This window comes from Loxodonta africana, chromosome 9, assembly GCF_030014295.1.
Source record: "Loxodonta africana isolate mLoxAfr1 chromosome 9, mLoxAfr1.hap2, whole genome shotgun sequence".
Classification (NCBI taxonomy): domain Eukaryota; kingdom Metazoa; phylum Chordata; class Mammalia; order Proboscidea; family Elephantidae; genus Loxodonta; species Loxodonta africana.
In genome coordinates, this window is record NC_087350.1 from 76,388,063 (window position 1) to 76,414,448 (window position 26,386).

Sequence of the window (26,386 nt, forward strand, 5' to 3'; positions counted from 1 at the left end):
GCACTCTAAGTACCTGCAGAAGCTCTTCTGGAATTTGGGGGAAGTTGGGAATTGAATATGTTTAGTAGCGTGTGGGCCAGACAACAAAGAAACAAAATTACGTATCCTCTACCTGTTTGTTTGTCTGAATGTATATATAAAGCTTCCATATAAGATTTCAACGGTAAAAAATAGTTTCTAATGCTTTAAAAAAGTTGAAATACATAAATACACAATAAACACTTAATTTAGGATTCAAGTCACCTGTACATGAGGGGAGTTCAGGAGAGAGAAGAGGGGAGTTCAGGAGAGAGTAAAGGAGAGTGCATACAAGGGTTTCAATGCATTAGTTGTTTTATTTCTTAAGGTGGTTGGTGGATACATAGGTGTTTGTTAAATTATTCTTATGACCTTCTCTGGATGTCTGTATGTCTGGAATATTTTGTTTTTAAAAAATAAAATAATGTGTGGCTAATTGCCTCCATGAACAATTGCCTTCTTTGCCATGAGACTTGAAGAACTGGATGGTGCCCAGCTGTAACCGAACGCCACTTGGGTTCTTGTCCTGTCTTATTAGCCAGTTGAAATAAGACGGACACTGACTGCAACGGAAACAGAAAGTGGCAAGTTTACTGTCTGCGCGTACAAGGAGCGCATAGGGTCTAGTGACCATAAGGCCACGTGCTCCCTGACTAAGGGGGCTGGGGAGCTTTTTGTTTGCAGTGGCTTCAGGGGTTGGGTTTGGTACCTGAAACTTTCTGCCCTTAGCCCTCCCATGCCCATACTTGGGGGTCCGGGGTGGGGGGTCAGTTGAAGGATGTGATTTCTAAAATCTGCAAGGTATAACTCGGGCTAGTTCAGTGGATGGAGCCACTACCTGCTACAAATTCCTGAAAAATGTTGCTCAAAACAAGCTTGTGGTTAGCAAGACAAAGAGAAGGGGGAAGGGGTGTTGATTGGGGTTTTCAATATGGCTGAACAGCCCATTTCACAGCTGCCATTGCTGAATGTTTTCATCAAAGATTCTATAGAAGAATGCTTATCAAAAGGGGGAAAATGCAGCACAAAATTTCAAATTCCCATGGAATCCACACTTTCTGGAGCCATGGAGGTTGCATGAACCCCTAAAATTATTGCCCCAGGATCATCTTTAAACCTTAAATAAAAAATATCCCCTGAAGTCTTCTTAACAACCAAACACTAGTTAAGCGTAAGTAGTAAAAAATGTCTGTCTTGAAAGGACCACATGAACTAGAGACTTACATCATCCTGAGACCAGAAGAACTAGATGGTGCCCGGCCACAACCGATGACTGCCCTGACAGGGAGCACAACAGAGAACCCCTGAGGGAGTAGGAGAACAGTGAGATGCAGACCCCAAATTCTCATAAAAAGACCAGACTTAATGGTCTGACTGAGACTAGAAGAATCCCGGCGGTCATGGTCCCCAAACCTTCTGTTGGCCCAGGACAGGAACCATTCCCGAAGACAACTCATTGGACATGGAAGGGACTGGACAATGGGTTGGAGAGAGATGCTGATGAAGAGTGAGCTGCTTGTATCAGGTGGACACTAGAGACTGTATTGGCATCTCCTGTCTGGAGGGGAGATGGGAGGGTAGAAAGGGTTAGAAACGGGCAAAATGGTCACGAAAGGAGAGACTAGAAGGAGGAAGCGGGCTGACTCATTAGGGGAAGAGTAAATGGGAGTATGTAGTAAGGTGTATATAAGCTTATATGTGACAGACTGACTTGATTTGTAAACTTTCACTTAAAGCACAGTAAAAATTATTTTTTAAAAAATGTCTGTCTTGAGTATTGTGTTCTTTTAAGAACTATCTATGGGATGAAATTGACAACACCAACTCTAAGGATTAGATACGAAACTTAGGTGGCAGTGAGTTTATGCTAGTGGGGGAGGAACAATTCAGAAAAGGCAGGTGAGAATGATTGCACAACTTGAAGAATATAATAAATTGTACATGTATAAATTGTTGAATTGGTATATGTTCAGCTGTATATTCTCAGCAACAAAATAAATTCTTAAAAAAAGAAAATAACATTATGGTTGATAGTTATACCTTTGTAAGGACAAAATAAAATAAAAAATTTAAAACACACTGCTATATTAATATATAACCTTTGGGGAAAGTTCTAGATCTGGCACCTGCTTTCCTTTCTTAACACATTTTTCTGACTTCATTTAAGCCATGCCTTATTCCAGCTTTAGTTCCTTTGTATTAACTGTTTTAAAATGTTCTTCCTTTAGATCTTTAAATACCTTACTCCATTTTTTTTCTATTCTGATATCAACATAGACATAGTCTTGTCACAAAGATCTTCCCTCTCTACTCAGTCTCAAGAAACCTTTCTATTCACTTTCCGTCCATAACCTGGTTTTATTTTTGAAAATTATCTAAAATTATTTAAATTCTGCATTTGCCTATTTACGGTCTGTTTACCTCTACTAGAAAGTAAGCTGTGAAAGAGCCTGTTATCTTGTCTGTCTCATTCACTTTTCTATCCTCAAGGCCTAGAACACTGCCTAGGCCACAGTAAATGCTCAATGTGTATTTATTGAAATAACAGGTGAAAAGAGAATGGAGTACTAGGTAGTGCCTTGCACAGAGTGTGGCATATGTGTGCCCAATAATGTGTGTGTGTTTCCTGAATGAGCTATTAGAGCTCCCAACACAACTCTTCTTTAAGCATCACAATTTTGTGGACCACTCCTTATTTTTCAAAAAATTTCAAACTCTTTAGCTTTCTACTCACCTTTTTGAGATTCTCTAGGTTGTTACAGCATAGCAACCAAAACTGAATATTGTACAATAAATGCAATTGAATTAGTATAAAATAGAGTATAACTATTATTTCCTGTGATTTGAAAAGCAGCCTAAGATTACAGAAGCTATTTTAGAAACCTTTTATCATGTTTGCCTCGTTGAACTTCTGACCAGTGAAAACCTCTAGGTCACGGCAGAGCAGGGCATCTCCACGCCCTTCCTCCCGCTCACCCCGTAATCATGTAATTGAACCTTTTAAAATCTTAACTTTGGTAGACTAAGTGATGGCAAAATTGAACTCTAGAGTTTTTAGTTCTTTGTATGCATAGTAGTTTGGAGCAGGTATTCTTATTTCCAACCTTAGCTTTTGATCAGCTCATGTTTTGACAGAGATTTTTCCTTGAATGCTAAAATGAAACAAACAACCCAATTTGCTCAGTCTTTACACATTAACTCTGTGCTGGGGTCCTCTGTCAACACTTACCCAGGCTTGTTTCGAGCCTAGGCATCAACCTGAGGTGAAAGCATTAGGGTCTTGGGTATTTTCTGAGCATGTATCCTTCCCTGGGAGGGGGCAGGGGTAGATTGTGCAAAGGCAAGGTAAGCAGGGTGTTTACCTTGTTTACCAGATCATCTGTAGTGGACAATTTCACATTTTTTCACCACATCAAAGATTCTGCTTCTAGGTACCTCTGGCATATGTCTCTCTCCCAACCCCACAGCACCTTCCTATAGAATCAAAGCCTCTTTTCAAATTTACAATCCCTGACAGGCACAGATGACCCAGTAAGCAAGGTAAGCACAGGCTTACTTGTGCTTACTTACTGATCTCATAGTGAAATTTCATAGTGAAATTGCTCACTATAAATGGTCTGGTAAGCAAGGAAAGCACTGTGCTTACCTTGCCTATAGGATAATCTGCCCCTGGGAGTGGTAGGACTCAGCATGTAGAAAACTCAAAGCTATCCTACCATTTTGATGTTACCTTTTTCTTGATTCAAAGTTCCCTTGATGGCTATAACCCTTTGACTGGTTTCCAGAGTTCTGACAAACTTGGTTCTATCTGTTTTTTTTTTTTGAGGTTTTATACGGAGACTAGAGCGAGGAGCTTCTCATGCTGCCATCTTGCTCTGGATCCTGCATATTTTATTAGCTTGTTTTCATTATATATCCTACCCTTTTATACTATTGAGTTTGTTTTTTTTTACTCTGTACATGTATTATAATTTTTATATCATTTACTTAATGAGGCACTTTCTGATGAAGATCAAAGACCACAGCCTTCAGTATAGATTACACCTCAACAAGAATAAAAAAAAAATCCTCACAAATGGACCAATTAGGAACATCATGATAAATGGGGGAAATACTGAAGCTGTCAAGAACTTCAATTTACTTGGATCTACAATCAACGCCCATGGAAGCAGCAGTCAAGAAATCAAACGACGTATTGCATTGGGAAAATATGCTGCAAAAGACCTCTTTAAAGTGTTAAAAAGCAAAGCTGTCACTTTGAGGACTCAGGTGTGCTTGACCCAAGACATGGTATTTTCAATCACCTCATATGCATGTGAAAGCTGGACAATGAATAAGGAAGGCTGGAGAAGGACTGATGCCTTTGAATCATGGTTTTGAAAAAAAATATTGAACACACCATGGACTGCCAGAAGAATGAAGAAATCTGTCTTGGAAGAAGTACAACCAGAATGCTCCTTATAAGCAAGGATAGTAAGACTTCATCTGAAGTACTTTGTACACATTACCAGGAAGGACCAGTTCCTGGAGAAGGACATCATGCTCGGTAAAGTAGAGGGTCTGCAAAAGACAGGAAGATCGTCAGCAAGATGGACTGACATAGTGGCTACAACAATGGACTCAAACATAGCAACGATTGTGAGAATGGTGCAGGACCGGGCAGTGTTTTGTTCTGTTGTACATGGAGTCACTATGAATTGGAAGGGACTCAACAACACTTAACAACAACAACCATCAACGTATGAGAATTCTAGTTGCTCCATTAGCCTTTTTACAGTCTCATCACTAGTTCAAGTCCCTTGCATGTTGTACAAAATGGGTTAATGAATGAAAAGTTAAATTGTGTGGTTCCCAAGAGAAACCCTAAAGAACTTGGGATGTTTTTGTCTTAGAGATGTGCTAATGTGGCTATTATGAAGTCTGAGGAGGGAGGTCCTGGAAAACTATTGCATCAATAGTTTACATTTCTCAGTGGTTTTTTCAAGCTACATTTTATATTCCATTAGGGTGAACATTTAATTGTAACCAGAAAATGGGCTACATTTGCATTAGCATACCCCAGATAACACCTACTTGGCACAAAATTTTATAGAAATGCAATATTCATATTTCATTAGCATACTTTTTACAAGAGTCCCGTGATGAAATAACTCAATAGATTTCAAATAAGAGTTAATAGATAAGTCTATTGTGCTGGGGAGAGCTGTGGATACAGGAAACTGTCATGGAAAAAGCCTGGTTCCATAATGTATTTTAAAAATATTTCTACTACAATCACTATAATTGATTTGTGTGCACCATGATGGATTTAAAGAGAAATATAAGTGCTTTTTTCCTTAGCTGGAGATAGTCTAAATAATCTTTTTTATATCAATTGAGTTAATTATAATAAGATCTGTAAAGTCATAGTAGCTGGTTAAGTATTACAAGATTGATGAATAAATTTAAGTGTAATTTGCCTTAATAAATACACAATGAATAGATAAAATTCCCTACACCAAACAAGGAAATAAGCATAATCTTAAAGTCAAGAGTTACATAACAAAAATTCTTGAAATTAAATAGACTCTTTTTTTGTTTAAGCTTCAGCCAACCTTCATATCTATTTTGGACATCCTAAGGGTTTTCTCGTTAGGTTCATTGGTCCCTAAAATCCATTTTTCAGTCTTGTTTCACTAGTTCTCCAGGAAAGATTTGAGAGAGGTTGCCAGAGCCCATGTTAGTTCACTCTCTTTGCAGGAATCATTTCCTAGCAGGAAATGAGAATAATTAGAGGACAATTTTAAGGGAATAATCTGAAAGGTATGGACAGGATGTAGGGAAACCACAGAGGAAACCTCAGGACACAGGGGCTAGCAGCAATGAGGTTAACACCTGGACCACGGCCACAAGGGGCAGGAAAGAGAGTGAACTAAACTGCAAAGGAGAGATATGTAAAGGAGATAGCCTGAGAAGAGTTCACTAAAAATGCTTACATTTGGTAGAAGGGCAAACCCAGCCTGAGGTGACCCGAAGGTAGGGAACCAGGGGAATAAGTGCCCCAACCTGACTCTCCTCTTCCCTCCAATTTCCTGCTGGGACTCTACTGAGCAAATATAACTGGAAGCCAGAGAGCACAGAAACCCAATAATCTATGCAGGTTTTCCTCCCAGGGCAAAGAACAGAATAGAGAATGAGCTTGACGGTAAATAAATATCAACACACCTTTTATTTATTGTCGCTTTGCCTACTCACTAGAATGTAAACTTCATGGGGTTAAGGGTTTTTGTCTGTGTCTTTAACTGCTTGTGTTCCTATTCTAGAACAGCGTCTGGTACATAGTAGGAATTCAATAAATATTGGTTGAATACAGGAATAAATGAATCTTAAATGAGCCACTGTCAAGTTTGAATTTTCTGTTACATACAGGTGAACCTAATCCCAATGAAATCAGCCTTTCTTCTTAAATTCATTTCAGTTCATCAGACATTCCCTGAAAGCTAGTTTTGTGCCTGCTCGTATATTAGTGGGTCCATACCCCTTACAGAATGATACTTGTTCCCAATTTGTGGTGGTGAAACATAAGCTTTGAAATCCAATACATCTACCTTCAATCCTTTTCCACTTACCAGCTGTGTAAACTTATTAATTCCTAACATCTCTGAATCTTATTTTTGTCATCTGCAATATAAGAATCTCAAAGGGCTCTTATGAGCATTAAACCAAAGGGGATCATATATGTTAAAGTACTTAGCATAGAGTTTGGCATGAAGAAAGTTCTTGGCAAATCTCAATTTCCTTACTCTCTTCTTCTCTCCTGTATATTCAATTCTATTGTTAAATATGGTATGTTTTTAGTCAGTCTAAAGAAAGTAAAATTTCAGCAGGCATTGAGCACACCATATGGTAGGCACCCAGTCTTCCCACCCTCCTGGATGACCCAGGCTGAAGAGAATACAATTTAATGCCTGGGAAGGACTAGGAAGTGAACTATAGGGTAATGAAACCAAGTAGTGGGCTAAAGAAGTGTCAGAATTTTAAGAAATTTGAAGGTAAAGCAATCACCTGGTAATGTTGAATATATTTTATAAATATCTCTATATCTGTTCTTTACCTTCCCCGGCCCCATCCCCTGTACTCATCATCTCTACCTAGGTTATTAAAACAGCCCTGTTTCTGGTGTTACTAACTCCCATCTGTATTAATAAGGATGGTTATGCTGATAGAAAAAAGTAGACCTTCATGATTCAGTGGCTTAAAGAATAAGGAGTTAATTTCTCATCTCACTCCAAGGTAGGTTCCGGGTCAACAAGTGGCTTTCTTCCATGCAGTGATTCAGGGACCCAAGCGCCTTCTCTCTTGTGCGGCTGCCATCTGTTGGACCTCTTCCTTATTTGCGTGGTTGAAGCAGGGTCACCATGTCCAGATTCCAGCTGGAAGGAAGAGAAAGAGAGAGTAAAGAAGGTACAGTATGGTCTTAAGGTGTTGGTGTAGAAGTGGTGCACATCAGTTTCATCTCACATTCCATTGGGTAAAACGTAGTTACACGGTCACATCTAACTTAAGGGAAGGTGGGAAATGTAACCTAGTCATCAGCTCAGGAAGAAAGGGAGACTGTATTTTGATGGACAGCTCTCAGTCTCTGCCACACCCTCTCAGCCTCATTCATTCTCCACACTTCTGTCAAAGCTAACTATCTGAATCCCAAATCTGATTGAATCAGTCCCTTGCTAAAAAAAAAAAAAAGCTGAACACTGAAGATAATAGTGGTGAGGAAAATAAAGATTCTGTATTTGTCCTCTTGGAGCTCATAGAGGAGCTAGAACTCTGGGAATTATACGTTTCCTCCTTCTGTTTCACTCCTACACCCAATCCATCGTGAAGACCCATGCATTCTACCTCTATCCAAAGTACTGCTCTGCACCCCTTCTCCAGTTTCCCATCACTGTCACTACTCCAGATATTAAAAAAAAAAAACAAAAACCTAAATTACATAGCTCCTACATAACCTGATTTATAGAGGACTTTATCAAATGAGCCGTAAGTGTGTAGAATATGGGGGGAAATGGAGCATTTAATTTTAGCTAATTTGTTGACATTTTCTATTCCCATGTTTATTCTCACACTGCTCTTGCTTGAAGCTGTGAGGGACCTCTTTTCTAGGAAAGCTATCTGATCCCCTTTCCCTTGAGTGGTGATGGTGACTAGATCCATTAACTGAGCTTGGTGATCCATGAGGTTTCCTCTTGTATTCTTGTAACAAATTCCCTTTGAGTTGCTTGAATGGGTTTCTGTTTCTGGATACCAACAGATCTTTCATTAACAAATTAATTTCATTTTTGGAAAAGTGTATGTAATATCTAATGTGGGCGTTGCATGATACTAGCTAGATGTTTGGGTGTTTCCATGGCATCCTTCATGGAAAGAGGTTTGGGAATGGCTAGTGCCCAGTCTAAAAAGAAGAGCAAAGCATCTGTATTAGTTTTCTATTGCTGCTATAAAAGATCATCACAAACTTAGTGGCTTAAAAAAGCACCAACTTACTATCTCATATTTCTATAGGCCAGAAGTCTGAAATTATGTCAAAATAAACAAATTATCATTTTTTAAAAGCACATGTAACCAAACAAAACATTTTAATTAACAATTTTTTCCAGTTCTGGAACTGAGTTGTAGACTCAGTCCGAAGGAAGACAGGACAGTATTGGAAGTGATAAGACCTCAAACCCCAGTGATCTCACTTGTCAGTTGCATGACTTTCTTTAAGTTATTAAACTCTCTTAGGAATACATAATATACTACTGTATAATAATAATAACTATATTATAGATTTATTATAAGAATATATGAAATGGTACATGTAACAAAGTGTATGTAAAAACTGCTTGGTATAAAGTAAATGATTAATAAATGTTAAATAAATAGATAAATGTTTAACAAATAAAGGAGATAAAATAGCTGCTGTTTCCAATAAAGCTATAACTCCTTTTAGCTTTTTAAGCAGTAAAATGCACAAATCTTAAGAAGACTATTTGATGAGCTTTGACAAATACATGCCCTCCATGCAACCCATACCCCAATCAAGGTATAGAATGTCTGTCACCTCAGAAAGTTCTCTTGTGCCCCCCCCCCCAAAAATAACCAAACTTATTGCCATTGAGTTGACTCCAACTCATAGAGAATAGAGACTTCATAGAACAGAGCAGAACTGCCACACAGAGTTTCCAAGGAGCAGCTGGTGGATTCCAACTGCTGACCTTTTGGTTAGCAGCTGTAGCTCTTAACCCCACCAGGGATTCTAAAAATTAGTTTTGCCTATCCTTGAAATTCATGTAAATGGAACTACATTGTATATACTCTTTAGTGTTTGGCTTCTTTTGATAAAAATAATGCCAGCTAGATGTATTCATATCGTCGTGTGTTTCAGTTTTTCATCCCTTTATATTGCTGAGTAGTATTCCATCGTATACACATACTAAAAAAAAAAAAATAATAATACAGTTCGTCTATTCATTCTTCTCTTGATGGACATTTGGGTAGTTTCCAGTCATGAATAAAGTTGCTATTGACCAAAACTTTTGTGAACACATTTTTTCATTTCTCTGTTAATACCTAGGAGTAGAATTGCTGGATTGTATGTAAAGTGTGTGTTCAACTTTAAAACAAACTGAAAATAATTTTCAAAAGTGGGAGTACCATTTTATACCTCTACCAGCAAAGTAATGAGAGTTCCTGTTACTCCACTTCCTTGCCACCATTTGGTGTTGCCATATATATGTCGGGGCTCATGACCAATACTTTACGTATAAATTAGCTCATTTCATTCTCACAACGACCCTGTAAAGTAGGTACTAAAATCACCGGAAATGAAATAATGTGTCCAAGGTCACACAGTTTTCAAATTGTGGAGCAGTGAATTTTATCTGGCAGCCTGCTTCCTACTCATTACACACTCTCCAGTTACAGCTTATATAAAGAGCGCTATGTGTTGTTAACATATTTTATGTATATTTTACATAATCCAGCTGCATCACTCTAATGAATTACGAATGAAAAGAGTTGTCTTGAATGTATGAGCATATGAATTTGGCACCTGTGCCCTTTGCTCTTCCTAAATCCCCTGGTTACTTTTCAAAGATTTGGGTGCTTAGGTGTATTTTTCCATCCTAGGCCATGCGGATGATTCCAAAGGAGAAAGGAAGACTGAAAGGTAGCAAACTATTGTGTTAGGGCAGAGTGACAATACTCCGAGGTCTCTCAACTCCAAACACCTGATTTATTGCTTTAAGAAGAAAGTGGCTGCTATACTTGTGGTACAAAGATATTATTTTTGTGACAAGATACAAATTAGCTCTCTTATCTCAGGTGGTATAAACTGTTAACATGCTGGGCTGCTAGACAAAAGGGTGGTGATTCAAGTTTACCCAGACGTGCCTCAGAAGAAAGACCTGGAGATCTACTGAAAAACGAGCCACTGAAAACCCTATGAAGCAAATTTCTACTCTGACTCACATGGGGTTGCAGTGAGTCAGAATCGACTTAATGGCAACTGGTTTTATCTTGCAATTCCTAGTTACTGTAATCATATTTCACACAGAAAGGATAAGTGGTGCAGAAAAACATGAGTTTGAAATATTTTTCTGGTCTTAGATCACAAATATAAATATGTATATATATTTGTTAGTGTGCGTATATTTATTTAATTAACTTAAAAATATATTTTGTTATATTTTTCTTTTTCCTTCCCTATTTTTTTTTTTGTACTTTGAGAAGACAAATGAAAGCATTGGTATTTTCTATTATCTGAGGTCCACAAGGAGAACATATCAAAATTTATTAGAATTTGAGTTTAGCGATGGTGGAATGAAAAAATCCATTGAGGTTCAGAAATCATGAAGATGATGTTTTTATAAGACCTCAGCAGTTCTGGGAAAACCTTATCTCCCACAGTAAAATCAAATTTTTTTGTATGAGCATTCAAAAGGAAATTTTTTATTTCCAATTCTGGTTTTGTACAATTATATTGTTAATGATGATGATGATATCATAGGGGGATTTATACATATATAGGAGGTGACGGCGACAGGGAGGCCCAAATAGAAATTATAAATGAGGGACATAAGATTGCTTTTTTTAGAGTTAAAATACAAAAATAATATACGGCAGTTTTGAATAGGGATATGCCACTTAAAATGAAAGACAGCTTCCAGGACTGCAAGATTGAATCTTAATTGAATTTATTTTTATAGCTTAAGAAAGAATGCCAATCAGAAGAGGAACTGAGTAGCCTTTTAGACAAGGAAGAAAAGAAATCCCTGAAGAAAGTATTGACTGTGCTCGTTCAGGTACTTCTCAGGGAAAAAGGACTTAGTTGGAACACTTTAGAAATCATCTCCCTTTTGGCAAATCTAACCCAATTCTGAAAGTGGGTTGTGATGGTTAAGGTTGTGTGTCAACTTGGCTGGGCTGTGATTCTCAGTGATTTGGCAGTTGTATGATGTTGTGATCACTTCCATGATGAGATCTGATATAATGTGATCACCTTCATGATGGAATCTGCTGTGAGTAGTCAGTCAGTTCAAAGGGAGTTTCCTCGGGCGTGTGGTCTGCAGCCAATATAGATGGACTTTCTGGCAGCACTCATGGGCTTTTGCTCGTTCTAGATCCTGCAGGTGGCTCCTATTCATCTGATCTCCAGTTCTTGAGACTTGAGCTAACAGCTTACCTATGGTCTTGCCGGCTGATCTTGGGATTTGTCAATCTTCACAGCCTGTGAGCAAAGATCAACCTGCTCTCTGACCTGCTGATCTTGGGTTTGCCAGTCCCTGTGGCTACGTGAATCAAGCCTCTGTCCTGACCCATGGATTTGGAACATTCCAGCGTCTACAACTGCACAAGCCCTTTCCTTGGTATAAATCTATGTATATACTTATATGCTTTCCTGGTTCTGCTTCTCTAGAGAACCCAGTCTCAGACATTGGTGCATCAGGTTTCTTCCCAGTAATCATTCAGATTATTTAATTTATTATATTCCCTTTGTTCTATGTCCACTATCCAATCTTGTTTTGATAATTTTTCGTTCTTCCCATGGAGGTATCTCTTCCATAGGGAGAGTGTATGATAGGCTTGTTGACTTGAGTATTCTGGTCTGTGTAACTAGTGTATTTTTATTATAAATTCAAACATTGACTCTTAGTATTTATGTACTAGTATCTTCGAGCCTGGTTAACGTGAACTTACTCTAAGCCTAACTAAGCTTACCTTTAAGCCTTCAGGGGGTGAAAGTCAGATAAGCAGGCACTTTAGTAAAGTCGTCAGCAAATTACTGGCATCTTCTCTAGGAAGGTCTCTGTATTATAGAACACAGCTTTACTTTAAAACATTAACAATGCAGTTGCTGCTTATCTCCAGAATTCACTGAAATACCACAAAATTATATTTGTAGAGAGCTTTGCATTCCTAGCAAAGAAGAAAGATTGTCATTTGTTAATTTACAGAATCAAATTAATAAAATAAGCATGAATAGGCCTTGACATAGGACATAAATAATTTTTGTTCTGCTCTTTTTTGTTTTGTTTTGTTCTGCTCTTATAAAATAACTTCTTATTTTGCAAATGGAATAACCTCTAATGTTGAAAAGGAAAACAGTATCTCTATAATGGTTTTAAAAGTTAGATGAAGATAAAATTGATGAAATATTCAAACTAGGGCTGTATATGTATATCCCTAAGGATAATATCAAAATCTAAATGTTAAATAATAAGTCATATTCACTTATGATTGGCTCAGATAATAAATCATACCTGCAATAGGTTTGTTCATTGGGAAAAAAGTAAACTTATCAGAAGGTACTTGGAAGTGCAGTGGTAATTTCAGGGAAACCAAAAGAAGTAGTAGTAATGATAGCTAACATTTAAAATTAATGTTGCCTTTGTGTCTCAGACATTTGGTCTTCTCAATAGTCCTTATTTACAAAAGAGAAACCTGAGGCCTAGAGAGGGTAAGTGTCACAATGTCAAAAAGTGGTAGAACAGGGATTCTGACCCAGACAGCTTGACTCCAGAACTTACATTCTCAATCACTATAGTTTGTCCCAGAAAAACTGACACTTATTTTAAAAGGCAGCTTTTTTTTTATTGTGGTGTAAAATATACACAATGAAACTCTGCCAATTCATCGTTGCTTACACATATGATTCAGTGAAATTATGTTCGTCGTGTTATGCAACCATTACCACTACTGTTTCCAAATTATTCCATCACCATTAACAGACATTCAGGGCCCCATGAGCAATGATTTTTTCCCCTTCCTCCCACCCCTGGTGACCACTTGGTCTCTATTCATTTGCCTATTCTAGATATTTCATGTAAGTGGGATCATATAATATTTGTCCTTTTCTGACTGACTTATCTCACTCAGCATAATGTCAAATTATTTCAAAAAATAAATTTGAAGTCAGAAATCCCAAGTACACCTGCCTACCTGCCCCCAAAGTAATCTCCAAATTTCCCCTTTACGCTAGATTTTCCCAACAGCCTTAGGAAATGCTATTCCAAATACCTATTCCACAAAATATTAATTCCATGGGATGTTAAAATCCTTAGTCAATTAAATTTAGGAAATGCTGGACTAAATGTTCAAAGCCTCTGTGAGTTTGTAAAATGGTAATATCCATTCTCCCTAAGGGGAATCAAGTATACAGCATTTCCTAAGCTTATTTAATCTTGCACCTCTTCTTTTTTCAAATGAGTATCTTGGGGTTTAGTATTCCCCAAAACACCCTGTTATGAGTGGCCTTAACCGAACTTAACAGGTACAGCTATTAGGTTCTTCTTGGTAGATTATCCTCTTGTAGTTAGAGTGAGTAAGGACTAACTCTTTCTCTTCAACTCACTACTAGGTTATAAGGCAAGCAAGTCTGGGATGCAATTATAAGGCATTTACTAAACAGATCTTTTGTTGCTAGTAAGGCACAAAATAATTCATAGAATCTCAATAAATTCTAGGTTTCCACCCTTTTAAATGCTCTAATCATACCGTAAAGAGTCACTCTAAGGCAGAGCTAACTATATAGACAGGTTTAAGTTAACCTTGTTAAAACAGGTTTAAGTTAACTTCAGGCAATCAGATTTCGCTCCAGTGGCTGGACGCAAGATCTTTTAGAGATCAAGCCTCAAGCACCATTCCTAAGGTTACTGGCTACGTGTTTGTATTCCCTGTTTAAAGTACAATGGGGAATATCTTAAAATATTTGAACCAAACCAAAAACCTTGCATAATATCGATTTCATCAATTAAATCAGTTAACACACACGTATATCACATTGTCTATACTAAATTACCATAAAGACATTTTAGCCATCATTATATATACTTTTGAAACTGTTGGAGAAACAGCATTAAACCCTAAATTGTGTCTTAAAGCAGTGTGGTCAGGGTGTGGTGTATTTTGGGGGAAGGGAATAGCTATCCCATAAAGCAATATTGCCAAAATATGGTCCATGAAGCAACAGCATCAGAACCACCTGAAATTCTTGTTAAAAATGAAGACTCTTGGGCCCCAGACCTGCTTCATCAGAATTTGTGGTTTTAAGAGAAGTCCATGTGATTATTATGCACACCAAAATCTGAGAGTCAATGCATTGAGAATACAGTATAAATTTTTTGGAAATGCCTTCAGGATTTTTTCCGCTCGTACTTTCAGAGGTACATTGTCTCTGAAGAGCTCCTTGTGCTGAAACGAAAAGAATAGGAGTGAGAATCTTTAAAAAAAAAATTAAACATTACTGATAGGGGGTACCACTGTGATTGAAAGCAGAGCCACAGCTGTCCTTTCCTCATCCCTGGCACCAGATGTAATATTCGCATTTAACAAGTGGTGCAGCAATGGGTGGAGCCCCGGTGGTGCACTGGTTAAGGCCAGCAGTTCGAATCTACCAGCCGCTCCTTGGAAACTCTATGGGGCAGTTCCACTCCATTTTATAGGGTCCCTATGAGTCGGAATTGACTCGATGGCAGTGGGTAGGTTATGGCAAGGGTCACCAACCAACCAGAACTGATGTCTGCCAGTTTGCGGGAACAGTGACTGGCACTCTTCTCTCCCTGTACATGCCAGCCCATGAATAACAATCTCCATGGCTGGCATACATATTCCAGAAAACCAAAATCTGTTGCCGTCAAGTCAATTCCCACTCATTGTGACCCTACAGAACAGAGCAGAACTGCCCCATAGGGTTTCAAGGCTGTAATCTTTTTTTTTTTTTACATAAAGGCAATTATTTAACTTCTGCTTATACTGTATATGTTCTGGTAGAACAATTATAGATATTTTTTTATTCTACTCCCTCATCTTTTTTTTATTATTATTGTGCTTTAGATAAAAGTTTACGGTAAAAATTCATTTCTCATTGGAAAATTTATTCATAAATTATTTTGTGACACTGGTTGCAATCTCTGTAATATGTCAGCACTCTCCCCCTTTCCCTTTCCACCCTGGGTTCCCCGTGTCAGTTCCTTCAGTTTTCCTGTCCCTTCCTGCCTTCTCCAAAGTCTTCGCTTTGGGGCAAGTGTTGCCCACTTGTATATTCGATTCAACTAAGAAGCACAGTCCTCACATGTGTTATTGTTTGTTTTATAGGCCTGTCTAATCTTTGGCTGAAAGGTGGACTTTGGGAGTGGCTTCAGTTCTAAGTACCGGGGGCCAAAGCCTCATGGGTTCCTCCAGTCTCTGTCAGACCGGTAAGCCTGGTCTTTTTTTGTGAATTTGAATTTTATTCTACATTTTTCTCTGCTCTGTCCAGGATTCTCTATTGTGGTCCCTGTCAGAGCAGTTGGTGGAAATAGTTGAGCACCTTCTAGTTGTCCTGGGCTCAGGCTGGTGGAGGCTGTAGTTCATGTGCTCCACTAATCCTCTGGACTAATATTTTCCTTCCATCTTTGGTTTTCCTAATACTTCTTGGCTCTGGACGAGACGGGACCTATCATGGATTGAATTGTGTCCCCAAAAAGTATGTGTATCAATTTGGCTAGGGCATGATTCCCAATATTTTGAGATTGTCCACCATTTTGTCATCTGATGTGATTTTCCTATGTGTTGTAATTCCTGCCTCTATGATGTTAATGAGGTGGGATTAGCAGCAGTTATATTAATGAGGCAGGACTCAATCTACGAGATTAGATTTTGTCCTAAACCAATCTCTCTTGAGATATAAAAGAGAGAAGCAAGCAGAGTGACAGTGGGGACCTCACTACCAAGGAAGTATAGCCAGAAGTGCATGTCCTTTGGTCCCTGTGCTGAGAAGCTCTTAGTCCAGGGGAAGACTGATGACAAGGATCCTCCTCCAGAGAGAAAAAGCCTTCCCCCGGAGCTGGCATCCTGAATTCAGACTTCTAGCCTCTTAGACTGTGAGATAATAAATTTCTGTTTGTTAAAGCCAACCACTTGTTGTATTTCTATTATAGCAGTACTAGATAACTAAGACAGGACCAATAGATTTATCTTAGATGGCCAATCGAAAGCTTTTAAGACCCCAGACGCTACTCACCATAGTAGGATGTAAAACATTTTCTTTATGAACTATGTTATGTCAATTGACCTACCTGTTCCCTGAGACCATGGTCCCCATCCCTCAGCCCCAATCGCTTAGTCCTGCAAGGTGTTTGGATGTATCTAGGAAGCTTCTATGACTTTGAGTTGGTCAAATTGTGCTGACTTTCCCTATACTGTGCATTGTCTTTCCCTTTACCAGAGTTAACACTTGTTATCTAGTTAGTGATTTCCCCTCCTCACCCCATCCCTCCCACGTACCACAAAGGTTTTTCTTCTGTGTGTAAACCTTTTCTTGGGTTTTTATAATAGTGGTCTCATACAACATTTGTCCTTTTGTGATTGACTGATTTCGCTCAGCATAATATGCTCCAGATTCATCCATGTTGTGAGATGTTTCACAGATTCATTATTGTTCTTTATCGTTGTGTAGTATTCCATTGTGTGTATCTACCAGAATTTGTATGTCCATTCGTCTGTTGATGGGGCACTTAGGTTGTTTCCATTTTTTTGCAATTGTGAATAAGTATGCAATGAATCTGGGTGTGCATATGTCTATGCATGTGACGGCTCTTATTTTTCTAGGATATATTCCTAGGAGTTGGATTGCTGGATAATATGGTATTTCTATGTCAAGCTTTTTAAAGAGGCGCCATATCATTTTCCATAGTGGCTGTATCATTTTAAATTCCCACTAGCAGTGCATAAGAGGTCCAATCTTCCACAACCTTTCCAAAATGTGTTATTTTCTGTTTTTTTTTTTTTTTTCTTTGATTTGTGCCAGTTAATGTTGGGGTGAGATGGTATCTCATTATAGTTTTGATTTGCATTTGTCTAATGGCTAATGATTTCCTCATGTGTCTGGTAAGCTGCCTGAATGTCTTCTTTGGTGAAATGTCTGTTCATATCCTTTGCCCAGTTTTTAATTAAATTGTCTTTTTGATGTTGAGATGTTGAAGTAGTCTATAGATTTTAGAGATTAGACCTTTGTCGGATATATCGGAGCCCAAAATTTTTTCCCAGTCTGTAGGTTCTCTTCTTACTCTTTTGGTGAAGTCTTTGATGACCAAGACTATAATCTTTATGGAAGCAAACTGGCACATTTTTCTCTCGTGGAGAGGCTGGTGGGTTTGAACCACTGACCTTTTGGTTAGTAGCTGAGCACTTAACCATTGTGCCAACAGGGCTCCCTTTCAGGCAACTGATTTCTACTAATCTACAGGATCTCATTTCTACTAATATTGATAAGTTTTGCCTAATCTAGAACTTCATATAAATGTAACCATACAGTATGTACTGTTTTTGCCTGACTTTTATCACTCAGCATATTATTTTTGAGATTTAACTATGTTGTTGCATGTATCAATAATTCACTCCTTTCTATTGCTGCTATACAACAGGTTGGCAGTTTGAATCCATGAGCTGCTCCTTGGAAACCCTATGGCGCAGTTCGACTCTGTCCTATAGGGTTGCTGTGAGTTGCAATCAACTTGACGGCAATGGGTTTGGTTTGGTTTCTATCGCTGAGCAATATTCTATTGTCAAGAAACGTCCAGGGTCTGAGATTTTGCCATGCTTACAAGCTTACAAGTTAGCATGCCACAGTTTCATGGCAGAAGACACAAGACCTCTGGGTTAGATGGAAAGGCTTTATTGCTTATGGCACAGGAGGCAGTATGAACTTCCTATTTGTGCTCATTCCCCATTGTCCCCCAAATTCCATGGAGGCCATTCAGGTGGGCCTTGGTGGATGCCACACACAGTAGATTTGAGTCATAACTGATGATCCCTAAGCTTTGGAAACCTTAATCTTTTAGAGGCTGTAAGCAAACCTGCCCAACCTTTGTCCTAGAGGAACGCATTGTCTTTATTATACCTAACAACAAAACATTCTGCCCTCTGCTCCAGAGACAGTACCTCTATCTTCTAAGTCTGTGTGTAATATAAGCAGCCTTGAAAAGATAGTCTGGAACAAAACTGTCAGTGCCTTTGCTCATAAAACACGGGGAAATGCAACAGACCCATAAAGAATTATCTCCCAACATTTACTGTATGAATATAATTTGTGTCTATCCACTCTCCTGTTAACAGACATTTGGGTTGTTCGTACTTTTTTTGGCTATTATGAATAAAGTTGCTATGAGTATTCTTATATAACTCTTTACATAACCCCAAAAAACCCAGTGCCATCGAGTCGATTCCGACTCATAGTGACCCTATAGGACAGAGTAGAACTGCCCCATAGAGTTTCCAAGCAGTGCCCGGTGGATTCGAACTGCCGACCCTTTGGTTAGCAGCCATAGCATGTAACCACTACACCTCCACGGTTTCCAAATCTATATATATCTATATGTTGTGTTTGTCCTTAGGTGCCATCGTGTCATTTCTGACTCATAGTAACCCTACGTATAACAGAACGAAATGCTGCCTGGTCCTGCACCATCCTCACAATTGTTATTATGCTTGAGCTCACTGTTGCAGCCACGGTGCCAATCTGACTCTTTGAGGGTCTCCCACTTTTTCACTCACCCGCTACTTTACCAAGCATACTCTTCTTCTCCAGGGACTGGTCATTCCTGATAACATGTCCAGAGTACGTAAGATGAAGTTTCATCATCCTTGCTTCTAAGGAGCTGTCTCGCTGTACTTCCAAAACAGATTTGTTTGTTCTTCTGGCTGTCCATGGTCTACTCAATATTCTTGGCCAACACCATTGTTATGGATTGAATTGTGTCCCCCATAAAAATGTGTGTCAACTTGGCTAGTCCATAATTCCCAGTATTATGTGATTGTCTACCGTTTTGTCATCTGATGTGATTTTCAATGTGTTGTATATCTTAGACGGCACTGGGTTTTTTGTATATCTTACCTCTATAATGTTAATAAGGTGGGATTATCGGTAGTTATGCTAATGAGGCAGGACTCAACCTGCAAGATTAGGTTGTGTTTTAAGTCAATCTCTTTTGAGATACAAAAGAGAGAGCTGAGCAGAGAGACATGGGAACCTCATCTCACCAAGAAAGCAGCGCTGGGAGAAGAATGTGTCCTTTGGACCTGGGGTTCCTGTGCTGAGAAGCTCCTAGTTGAGGGCAAGATTGATGACAAGGACCTTCCCCCAGAGCCAACACAGAGAGAAAGACTTCCCCTGGAGCTGGCGCCCTGAATTCAGATTTTCAGCCTCCTAAACTGTTTTTTTTTTTTTAAACTGTAGGAGAATAAATTGCTGTTTGTTAAAGTCAGACACTTGTGGTAATTCAAAGGCATCATTTCTTCTTCAGTTTTACGTATTAATTGTCCATCTTTCACATGCATACAATGTAACTGAAAGTACTATAGCTTGGGGCAGGCGCACCTTAGTCCTCAAAGTGACATCTTTGCTTTTTAACACTTTAAAAGAGGTCTTTTGCTGCAGATTTGCCCAGTGCAATGCGTCTTTTAATTTCTTGACTGCTGCATCCATGGGTGTTGATTATGGATCCAAGTAAAATGAAATCCTTGACAACTTCAATACCTTCTCCATTTATCATGACGTTGCCTATTGGTCCAATTGTGAGGATTTTTGTTTTCTTTATGTTGTGGTGTAATCCACACTGAAGGCTGTGGTCTTTGATCTTCATCAGTAAGTGCTTTAAGTCCTCTTCACTTTCTGCAAGCAAGGTTGTGTCTTCATATTGCAGGTTGTTAATGAGTCTTCCTCCGATCCTGATGCCGTGTTCTTCTTTATGTAGTCTAGCTTTTCAGATTGTTTGCTCAGCATACAGGTTGAATAAATATGGCGAAAGGACAGAACCCTGACACACACCTTACGTGACTTTAAACCACATGGTATCTTCTTTTTCTTTTCAAATGACTGCCTCTTGGTCTATGTAGAGGTTCCTCATGAGCACAATTAAGTGTCCTGGAATTCCCATTCTTTGCAGTGTTATCCATAATTTGTCATGATCCACACACATGTATACATATGCTTTCATTTCTCTTGGGTAAATACATGGGGGGGGTAGAATTGCTAGGCCATATGGTAAGTATATGTTTACTATTATAAAAGTATGCTTAGCATTATATAAATGTTCCTACTTTAAAAAACAGTCATAACATTTTTACTCTTACTACTGATGTGTGAGAGTTGTAGGCGCTCCACTTCCTTGCCAGTATTTGATGCTGTTAGTCTTTTTAGTTTTAGCCACTTTAGTGGGTGTGACGTAGTATCTTGTAATATTTTTCTTTTTAACTTCTAAATTTTTGTACTATTCTTGTAACTCTTCTTTAAGTCTGAGACTGTCATATGCTTTTTATCCAGAATTTGCAAATACTGATATTTTACCATTCTAGCCCTATAGACTGTATTCAGAATTCACCAGTTATGCCCACTGGGTTCTTGATAGCAAAAGAAAAGTGTTATATTCAATTACAATGACCCTTCATATTCTTAACAGAGTCATTTTCCTTAGTTTTCAATTTGTATTAGGAGCAAATTACCTTGTGACACTTATCTCATATTTTCTTTTTAGGCATTATGATTCCCACTTTAGTTTTTATTTTAAATTATTGATTTTTACAAGTAAAACATTCACATGGTTCAAAATTCAAATGGCACACGGTGTTCCTAGAGAGAAATCCCCTTTCCACCGCTGTCTCCCTGCTTCCCCACACCCCTCCCTGAAAGCAAGTGACATTCTAATTTCTTGAGTATCCCTCCAGACATATTTTATGCACATAGAATCAGAAATGTAAAACATTACGTCCTCCCTTCCAAGTGGTTGAATTTCCTTCTGGAAGGTAGTAAGATTCTTATAATAAAAAAAAGGGTCCGATAATGCCCTCGATTTCTGTTTTCTGAATCTACCAACATCCATGCCAATAGTAAGAAAAGCTAATCTCTACTATTTGAGCTAATTTTATACGCCCAAATCTTTCTTTCAAACCTAGTAGGTTTCAGGGTTGACTTCTACTGTTATGCTAACTACTCTTCACTGCCAAATTCCATTCTATTTACTCTAAGGATTTTTCCACTTTAAAAAAAAATCTCGTGACCTTAAGTAAGAATTTATAACCACTTCCCTAACTGGCTGTGTATGTATACTTTTTTTCCCTCTCAAATCTGCTTACTGTTTCTTGCCAAACACTTGAGGTGGAAGAGTTAGTAGTCTTTCAAAGCAATTAGGTAATCTGGCAATTACTAGAAAGGGGATTACTGTAAACCAGTTTTCTCTTTCAAATTAAATAGACCGTATTCCAATTAAGTTATTCACTACTTGCCTTTTCACTTCTTTTCTATCTTCCCCCAGTAGACAATTAGTTGTCAGGGACTGTGTCACCAAGACCTAATACAGAAGCTACCTCATATCAGAAGTTAAATAAATATGCATTAAATTAAAGAATAAATAAATTTAAATATCCATGTGGTTCTAAACTAAACCAGAAAATCTCTTTATTTCTCCTCTTTGACTTAAGTTACTTGGGAGAAAGATCCTGGAGGACTGAACTAATTTTATCTAATCCCTGGAGGAAGATCTTGTATTGCCTTTATTGTTTAGGGCTCAGAGCTAGGAATCAGTGGGCCTTAGGGCAAGTAACATAAGGAAGATTTGCCCTATATCCTGAGCATTGCCAAGTATCACTGGTATTAGAAGTGAAGATTCAGAGGGAGATGAGAGTTTTCACTCACCAGTGGGAATGTTTATTGTATTTTCCAAATTCAAATTTAGAAGGTATAATCTGAGAATGAGCCCTGGTGGCATGGTGGTTAAGGGCTCAGTTGCTACCCAAAAGGTTGGTGGTTCGAATCCACCAACCACTCTATGGGAGAAAGATATAACAGTCTGCTTCTGTTAAGATTTACAACCTTGAAAACCCTATGGGGCAGTTCTTTTGTGTCCTATAAGGTCGTTATGAATTGGAATTGACTTGACAGCAATGGGTTTGGTTTTTTGGGTTTGGTATTTCTTCTTTCAATTTGAAGCAAATTCTAAACCAGCATTTTATGTCATCATTTCATCCATAAATATTTCAGTATTGACAAAATCATTCTGATTCTCCTGGAATCCAGATTTCTGGGTTCATGAAATTGGGGTGACCCATACAGGCCATCTGCCCTTAGATGTCCTTCTGATGACCCACCAGGCTTACTTACTCACCTGATGGAACTGGCTCCCTGCAGTCACCTTCAGCTTAGTAATAATTTAGGAGTGAAGAGCATTTTGCCTTAGGCATTGGGTTCTTTTTGAAAATGATCTATGTGCAGATAGCCTTAAGAAGCATGAACTCTAGGATGTGACTGGAGGCTATTTTAAGATGTATGGCACGTCCTTGGTGACTGTTTCTGTAACCTGCCCTGAGCTTTAAAGTTATCTTCTGAGAAATTAACATAACGATGACCTATATAACCAGCTTTCACTGTCCCCTCTTTGGAACCCCTTCTTGACATGTTCAGGTGACCCTTCCTAATTTGAATCATATCTACTCACAACAGATACATTGTTACACTAATTTTTGGTGCTTCTCAAAGCAATTTAGGTTTCTGATGGTACCAAAAAACCAAAAGCCCACTGCCATTGAGTTGATTCTGACTCACTGCAACCCTATAGGACAGAGTAGAACTGCCCCATAGGGTTTCCAAGGAGCTGCTGGTGGATTCAAACTGCCAACCTTTTGGTTAGCAGCCAAGCTCTTAGCCACTTTTCCACCAGAGCTCCTTTGACAGTATGTATCTCTAAACATAGGAATTCTTTGAAAAAATACAGTACCTTTATCATTATCCATGATTCCTTAATATTATGTAATATCCAAGGTTCACAATTTCCTGATATATATATGTATATATATAGCCAAGTACAGTGAACATTTCTGCCATCCAGACTGATTCACTCTGTAAACATACATAAGGCACATGTATATACTTAGAGAGTCTTCACTTAAGAAAATAAAGAGCAGAGGATCATATTAAACTACACCATGCCCAAGTGCATTAAACGTTCCCATCATCCAGGGATATTTAGAGTAGGATCAGTCCCTGGATGGTGCAAATGTTTAATGCACTTAGCCATGGTGTAGTTCAATACGTTCCTCTGCTCTTTATTTCCATAAATAGATAGCTAGATCTTTGTATCTAGGTCTGATCAGATTTGGTTTTGATTTTTTTTGTCAAGGCTTTTTGAAAGGTAGTATTGTATACTTCAATAAGAAGTACATAATGTCTGCTTGACTCTGTGATTTAAGCAGCCATTGTAAGTTATTTAACCTAGAATTCTGAGTACAGAAGAAGAGGTTGTTCAGATGATGAAATATAGACATTTCTGGGCACATATCTTGGTGAGTTATGTGGACATGTAAACATTGTTTTGGAAGTGGAATGTCCTACAGATTCCTGAATGCATGTTCACTGAATAAAATGTTTTTTTGATATGACTCAGAGACCTTGATTAGTTACTTGCTTATTATTTATCAAATGTCTATTCAGCTAAGCAGCCAATCCTTATAACTCTATTCATCACTTCAAGTTGGGAAAAAGCCTGTCTTATATGCACACATTTTTCATGTCTTAAACCAGGGTTTATAAACTAACAGCCTGCATGTAAGTATATCGTTTGGCCTACACGGAGTTTTAAAAATAGGAAAAAAGAAAAAAGTACTTACCAATATTTACAGATCAGATTTCCTATATAAATTTCTGGATTTCTGGTTTTTCTTGGGAATGCGCAGTTTCTCATTCTGTCATGGCAACGGCTGGCTGTTGCTGAAGACTAGTTGCTTGCTTTAGACTAGCCACGAGCGTTCTCGTCAGCCACCATCGCCACCAGGCCCACTTACTCATCTGAGTCTGTAACTCCTGTCTTATCTCAAAGTAGGGCAACAAAAAGAGCTGTTTGCTGAGCACTACTCTGTAGCAGGGGCTTCTTACACATTCATTCAACAATTATTTATTGAGGGCATACTATATGCAAAACTTTGCGTTAGGTACTTGGGTTGTATCATTGAACAAAACAAAGTTTCAATGTGAACCTTGCATTCCAGTGGTGGCTGGGGAACAGAATCAAATAAAAAATATTAGTAAATCACTTACCACATTACATAGCACATTAAAGCCATTGCCGTAGAGTTGATTCTGACTCATAGTGACAGTATATGACAGAGGAGAACTGCCCTTATAGGGTTTCCAGGGCTGTAAATCTTTACAGAAGCTGATTGCCACATCTTTCTCCGAGGAAGGGGCTGGTGGGTTTGAACTACAGATCTTTTGGTTAGGAGCCTAGTGCTTTAACCACTGAGCCACCAGTGTCCTTTATGAGAAGGTAATAAGTGCTTAAAAAAACAAAGAAAATAGAGCCGGGCAGGGGAATTGCAAATCCTGGGGAGTAGGTAAGTTGTGGTTTTAAATGAGGTGGTCATGGTGGGTGTCACTGAGAAGATATTTAAGCAGACTCAGGGGAAGGGAGGGAGTTAGCCATGTGGCTGGGGAGGTTTCGGGGGTAAAATCAGGAATTTTAGACGTGTTGTCCTTGAGATGTCTATTAGACATGCAAAGGAAATGTTGAATAAGCCGTTAGTTATAAGTTTGGAGTTCAGGAGTTATGTTTGGCTGGCAAAAACATTTCCTCTCCTGACTCAATCTCGTTTCTTTAAACACTATGCACTGCTGATGACTCTCAATTATTAATGTGTATGAGGATTCAAGGCTGACCCGCTGGTGTGGGGGCGTTGTCCAAGGAGGAGTGGGTTCCTGAGGCTGCCTCTTTACCTGTGACCGTGCAATGGGTATGTTCTTGTCCTAGTGCTTGGGTCTTCCCAGACCTCAGAAATCAGTGCTCTGAAACCCGTCTCCAGTAAACTCAGCCCCAATAAGTTTGCCAGCTTTACTAAGTCTTAAAAACAAAAAAAGACCAAACCCAGTGCCGCTGAGTCGATTCCAACTCACAGCGACGCTACAGGACAGTAGAACTGCCCCAAAGAGTTTCCAAGGAGCGCCTGGTGGATTCGAACTGCTGACCCTTTGGTTAGCAGCTGTGGCACTTAACCACTATGCCACCAGGGTTTCCTTACTAAGTCTTAAAAAAAAAAAAAAGTCTTAGAACTGGGAAATGTAGAGACAAATTTGAATCAAGGTCTAAACTCCATAAAAAAAAAAAAAAAAAAAACCTGGTGCTTTTTCTTCCGATACAACGCTAGATTTTGGTAAGGCTGTCTTTCAAAGGTGCATTCTCCCTGCCTTCTTAACGCCTTTCTGGGCATTTTATTTCTCCCCTAACTTCCCCGGGGCCACCCAATTTCAATTGCAGAAATCTTAGTGCTGAGAAACTGAAAGATTAGGGAAAACGCTAATCTAAGATTTCCAAGTTCTTCTACTAGGTGTATTTTGCCTTATGTAAAGTAGTTTTTATTTGCTCCATCTTAGCCCGGGTTAATGTCCCCAGGATTTTTTTTTTTTAAAGTAGTTTTTATTTGCTCCACCTTAGCCCGGGTTAATGTCCCCAGGATTTCTACCCTCCTTGCAGTCCCAAACTTTTCCTTTTCAACACATATTCTTCTATGAATGTAGTCTATTCAGCGAGAAGGGGTATGCTTTCAAGTAGCCGTAGCCAGGGCGACTGCCCAAGAGATGCAAGCCTGGGAAGTCCTGGGGTGGACTCACCGGTCACGCTCGGTCCGCGGGTTCTCAGACCCCCTCTTTTTCCTTCCCGGAGCTCCGGGGGCTTCCGGCGCAGGCCCCCTTCTCCTAGGGGCGGGGCCTGCCGATCCCGCTCCCGCCTCCCCGGCTGCGCGCGGCTGCGGGCTGCGGTCACGTGAGTGCGGCGCGGCGGGGGAGGGGCTCTAGTTTCCGGGCGGCGGAAGGAGACGGGGCCGCGTGAAG

At 39.0% G+C, this 26,386-nt stretch overlaps 1 long non-coding RNA gene across 3 annotated transcripts; it reads right to left on the bottom strand.

Annotated features, from left to right (window-relative positions):
- Nucleotides 1–259: 259 nt before the first annotated feature.
- LOC104845641 (uncharacterized) lies at nucleotides 260–26,345 on the bottom strand. Of its 3 annotated transcripts, XR_002785033.2 has the most exons (6): nucleotides 26,168–26,345; nucleotides 24,175–24,558; nucleotides 12,259–12,346; nucleotides 7,285–7,430; nucleotides 1,243–4,578; nucleotides 260–581 (listed from the first exon to the last, which is right to left on the bottom strand). It is a non-coding gene; the product is annotated as an uncharacterized LOC104845641 (long non-coding RNA). The 3 variants fall into 3 exon arrangements; XR_002785032.2 differs by lacking the exons at nucleotides 260–581; nucleotides 1,243–4,578 and having other exon boundaries at nucleotides 4,597–7,430; XR_002785031.2 differs by lacking the exons at nucleotides 260–581; nucleotides 1,243–4,578; nucleotides 7,285–7,430; nucleotides 12,259–12,346 and adding exons at nucleotides 12,355–14,730; nucleotides 23,286–23,407.
- Nucleotides 26,346–26,386: the final 41 nt, after the last annotated feature.